This window comes from Urocitellus parryii, chromosome 12 (assembly GCF_045843805.1).
Source record: "Urocitellus parryii isolate mUroPar1 chromosome 12, mUroPar1.hap1, whole genome shotgun sequence".
NCBI lineage: Eukaryota > Metazoa > Chordata > Mammalia > Rodentia > Sciuridae > Urocitellus > Urocitellus parryii.
In genome coordinates, this window is record NC_135542.1 from 102,046,287 (window position 1) to 102,052,256 (window position 5,970).

At 33.2% G+C, this 5,970-nt stretch overlaps 1 pseudogene; it reads left to right on the forward strand.

Annotated features, from left to right (window-relative positions):
- The first annotated feature begins 1,824 nt into the window (after positions 1 to 1,824).
- Positions 1,825 to 2,121, forward strand: LOC113200834 (small nuclear ribonucleoprotein G pseudogene; annotated as a pseudogene).
- The last annotated feature ends 3,849 nt before the right edge of the window (positions 2,122 to 5,970 follow it).

A 5,970-nucleotide genomic window follows, 5' to 3' on the forward strand; every position in this document is an offset into this window, starting at 1 on the left:
GTGATTTCTCTCTGAAATATTAATAAACTCATAAAATATGTGAGCTTATGATCAGTCTCTTATTCATGAAAATTAATGATGGTATGCACTACACATTAATAGACAAAGGTAGCATGTATGTTTGGAGGAGTGTAGCTCCAGCACAGTTCTGATAACAATATAAAATAAAATAGTTACATAGAATGGCCTTATTCATAAGAGTTACCTTAATAATGAAATTTCTAGAAATCTGGTGTTACTAAGGCTTTATTCTCCACAACCTTTCAAGATATTCATATATGAAACCTGAAAATTACCCATTTATCATATTCTATCTCCATTAGTGGTCCATACCTCTCATAGCAACACTCCTGATTTAACTTATTAGCTACTTTATTTTCTTGTTGCCTCATGAGGGAAACAAATTTGTTCATACATGGTTTATTCTCAATGTCTGCAAGATGCTTCTGGTTCCTATTAAAAGCTAAGTAATTATTTGCAATAAAGGTTCTACAATATAATTTTGCAATAAAATTATAAATAAAGGGTCTACAGGAAAGTTTAGTGAAAGGCGGGTGGTAAAGGAATGATAATTGTTTCACAGCCATCAGGTAGGGTGAGAACTCAAACTTCCATTTGCTTTCCTAAGTAAATGGAAAGACTTATGGTTAAACTTAAGTCTAAGTGGATGTAGATATCCAATAATAAAATAGAAATGCCTCTTATATGAAATGAAAAAGAAAACACAAAGAAACTAAAAAGAAAACAATACATAAAATTACAATTGGGCCAAATAAAAAGGTCTATAACTAAACATGTAAAGAACCTATTCAAATATAGAATAAATCATGGAATCCCAATAGTTAAATGTGAAAGGGATATAAAATAGCAACTCAAGTGGGAAATGAAAAAAATGTAAGCTACTAAATACCAAATTAAAGTAATATTGAGGCATCATTTGACATGTATAAAATTAGCTAAAATTTAGACAAAAACCCAAAGTTAATATGGTTGAGATAAAATAGGAGGACTCATCATGCTCATATCTTTATGGGTTGTTAGAAGCATTCTGAAGATTAATTTACAAATGGAAATTAAGAGAAATTTTTGAATTTGTACTCCTAAGAGCTTAACAAATGGAAACAGAAAGAAAACAGTGTATGATGCTTGTAGCAGTTCCCATTTCTAAAGATGAAATATAGAAAAAGAGTAGAAATGTTCAACACTGGGATAATAAAAATATAAAGTATGTTCCATCAACCTGATGGAATATTGCATAGCATTATACATCACTATTAAATATATATGAACATGTGGAAAATATAAACAGCATCCCTGAGGAGAGGGTAAAATTCCCCTAACTTCAACTGGAAAATCTGTCTGCAAGGTGTAGAATTCCCTAGGAAAAGGGGGAATGAGCAATGACTATGAGTCAGTGGCTACAGTGTTCTCAGTCACTGAGAATGGAATCTGGGAGATAAAACAGGTACAGCACAGCCCTTCGTGAGGACAACTGCTGAATTACCTTACCATATGCCTTTTACTCCCCTGGTGCAGAAAAATGAGAGTCTCATCTCTTCTATTTGTTTGTACCCTTGCCACCACTGACTCCTTTCCCTGTGAAACTGAGCTGCTTGGTTTTTCTCTTGCAATAGCAGCATTTGTACTTCACTGAGTTCTGACTGTACCATTTTACATACAGACATCCTGGTCTACCATTTCTTCCTAGTAGTGTCACTTTCCTGAAGTTCACCAAAATGACAGAGAAAGGGCCTTGATGCACATATACCAGCTTCTTCCCCATAAAACACAGAAGGGGATCTCTGAGCCTGCAGAGTAGACAATATGAGCAAAGCTCACCCTCCCGAGCTGAAAAAATTTATAAACAAGAAGTTATCATTGAAATTAAATGGTAGCAGACATGTCCAAGGAATATTGAGGGGATTTGATCCCTTCATAAATCTTGCAATAGATGAATGTGTGGAGATGGCAACTAGTGGACAACAGAACAATATTAGAATGGTGGTAATACGAGGAAACGGTATCATCATGTTAGAAGCCTTAGAACAGTATAAACAACGGCTGTTCAACAGAGAAATCCGTGTCCTCCTTCCAGAAGCCCTGTTTTTAACTATGACTTGAAAATTGGGTCTTGTACATTTTCATATTGAACTTTTTGTTAAATAAACTTCAATAGCAAAAACAAAAACAAAAAACACAGAAGGGGAAAGAATCCACACCATGAGCTCCCAGGTTAGAGAGGCAGGTGTTTTTTTTTTTCCCCACAGTGTCAGCTCCAGCATCATCCAGCTAAAAGCCTTTGTTTCATGATGCCTCTCATTGTGCATTTCTATAGCTCTGCTGGAGTGTGGTTCCTGCAACTTATTCCCAAATTGTGGCTTTTCCTCTGGATGACAGTCAAACAACTGTTTAGTTTTACATTTGCATAAAAAGGAATTTCAGTTAATTAATAATATAGTTGTTAATTTTGGCAAATTAAAACATAATAGGAAATATCTGAAGCTTATGAAATTTTTGAGAAAATATATCAGAATTGATACTTACTGTAGTTTTCTAAAGGTTCTGCATGTTTCATGAGAGAAAACATAGACAAGAGAACAAAAGATGCCAATGATTCCCGAAATAATGGTCTTTAAGTATTGAAATTTCTGAGCATAATGTTCTAGATTGCCACAAACACATTTTCATTTTTTAGGTGATAATGATGATTTTCTTGTACTATTCTTTTCACACATTGTTTTAACATCTGCATCAAATTATATGTAATTATTATAATATTTCATAGCTCTATCTACTTTTATTTTATTTTCATTTATACCCTTTTTGCTTATATCCTTTGTAGGCAACAAACATTTTCACATAAATATTGATTTGTATTTTATGTTAGCATCAAAGAATAAATTTTAAAGCAGAATTAACAGATCAAACATAATGAATAATTTAATTCTAATTATTATCTTATATAATTATTTTCCTAGAACACTGTTCTTGTTCCAGGCATCTACACTGAAGTACTTCCAGGAGATATGAAGGATGTGATAACAAGTTTACAATAGCAACTATTGAAATTGGTCTGTCATGCAAGCAAATACTTCAGGATGACACTCTATTTAAGCTTTTCTACACACAGGAGAAATTTACCTCACTTGAAAATTTATGTGCATATAGCATAAGAGAAAAACCTTATTTTTCTGCTGAAAACATAATCCTTTAGTATTTTATTTTATTGAGCCCATATAGAAGGAATCAAATAAACATATAAAGCATCCTTCTGCATGTCACATTAAAAAAATGAGAATAATGAGTGATTATTACCTTGCATGGAGCCTGCAGATGTATTTTCTTTGCCCTTATTTTTAATTTAAATGGTTTAATATAGCTTATTTGTTATTGTTTCAACCATTCATCTAATATTTCTGTTACTACCAGAGTGATCACACACTGATGTAGAAACATGAGCTTCTGGATGCTGAGGAAGCACACTCACTGCTAATCATTTTGCCATATGCTCAAATGCTTTATTCAGAAAGCATAGTTATTGCAAACATGGGGTTCTGTGAGGCATGTCTGTTATACTTTGACTCTACTTTCTGAAGTCTCTCAACTTTGGGACGTGACAAAATGCAGGCATGCAGGTATACAAAGTGCAGTAAGTCTGTTTTTGAGCTTTCTCTTAGCATGTGAGCATATATTCTCATAGGCTCACTGGGTAGTGTCACTTTTCTTTCATTTTTTTTCAAGGTACCCTAATTTCTTTTTCTTTCTTTCTTTTTTTGTTTTTAACAATAAATGCATTTATTAGATAAACAGAAGAAGGAAAAGCATTGATTTGCTCTCTGTGCTTTTCTTTCCTAATCCTAGATTCTCTTGTTTTTGGCTTAGCTGAGATTCTTTTTCACATTACAATCCTTATTACATATATAGAGCACAATTTTTCATATCTCTGTATATAAAGTATGTTCACGCCAATTTATGCTATTATACATGTGCTTTTTTTTGCATTACAATTCTTAATACACATATATACCACAATTTTTCATATCTCTGTTTGTATATTAGGTATGTGTAGTGTTGCTTTTCTTAGGATGGTCTGGGCTTCATTTGCAAAAACGTGAAGTTATGAATCATCTTTGTAAAGTTGTACTAGGAAAAGGATATTGAAATATAAAAATATAAAGATGTATGTTAGAGGGAGATATGAACTTAAAGAAGGCATTTATATTTTCAGTTTTAAAAATAATGTTTCTTCCAGTTTTATCTACAACATATAAAGAGTTTAAAAGACATCGCACCCATCTTTACCACAAAGAAAAAAACATGTTGAACAAACTGGAAAACTAATGAGCCCGGCCTGGTGGTACACACATGTAATCCTAGTGGCTCCAGAGGCTGAGGCAGGAGTTCAAAGCCAGTCTCAGTAAAAGTGAGATGCTGAGCAACTCAGTGAGACCCTATCTCTGAATAAAATACAAAATAGGGCTGGGGATGTGGCTCAGGGGTCAAATGCCCTTGAATTCAATCCCTAGTCAAGAAAGAAAGAAAAAGAAAGAAAGAAAGAAAGAAAGAAAGAAAGAAAGAAAGAAAGAAAGAAAGAAAGAAAGAAAGAAAGAAAGAAAAGAAAAGAAAAGAAGAAAGAAAGAAAGACAGACTAATGACTAAGAGAATGAAAAATTGCCACCCCCAAATCTTGAAGAACAAATAGAGAACCATAACTGAGATTAAGCTAGTTTTGTTTTAGTGTGGAGAGTCTCAACATGACCCATAAACCACTAGAACATTAGACTGGAAAAAACTCCTAAATGATAATTTTGATAAAAATTCTGGAGACCCAGGATGGAATAGACACTTCTAGAGGCACATAGTCTCAGGTGAGCTTCCATCTTTCATGGGTTTTACCTGTAGTAAACTTACTTGGCTGTCATGGTGAAGAGCCAAGTGACAATTAAAAAAAAAAAAGAGTATTTTCTATACCCAAGGCCTGCTCTTCAAGGGGAAAGACTTTACCCAAGTCTTATATCATGATAGAGATGTCTAGGGGCATTTACCCTGTCTAGGGGCATTTACCCACAATCAAACCCAAGTAACTTTTATGTCACAACTAAAATTGTAGAAAATTAAAGACCACTTGTGAAGGTCACAGCTTAAGAACATAGGCTCATTAAACACTGAGGTATAGTTATAAGGTCATAGAAAGCTCTTCTGCCATGCATCTAATCAACACTCCAATAGGGATCAAATACAAAGGCAATGGATAATAGATAATAGAAATGTAAGTTGCAGATTCTTTTTAATAAAAAGCTCTTTAGAAAGACCCAAAGACAAGAGGAAGACTAAAACAAGAACATTAGAGGAATTATTTGTCAATGGCACATAGACCTATAGGAAAAATATCACAGACCAACTTCTAACCAGATGATCATAAAGCTTCCAATTCAGACTTATCTACTCCAGATTCTGTTACTTGATACATCACATCTGACTCTTAACAAAAAGTTACAAAGCATGCTAAAAGGTAAGAAAATTATGATCAGAATACAAAAAAAAAAAACATTAGGGACTGAGTGATATGACAAAGATTTTGAAATTATCAGACAAAATATTTAAAATAACTACTATCCATACTTCAAAGATCTAAAATGAAAAAGTACAATAATAATCAAGGACAGACTGATAATACAATCATAAAATTGGAAGCCAAGAAATAATCAAAAGAAAATGTTGGAAATAAAAATAAATACTGCAATAGAAATAAAGAAGCCCTTGTTTGGGTTTATCAATAGAGCGGACATAGTGAAAGAATAATAAGTGGCCTCGAAAATATGTCACCAGAGATTTTTCAAACTGAAATGTGAAGGAAAAAAAAGGAATGGCCAAAAAACCCATAGTACCTTTGAAATATGGTATGTTTTCAAAAGGTAACATAAGTGTAATTGGAATGCCAGAAAGAGAAAAGAGAAGGAAGCAAAAGAA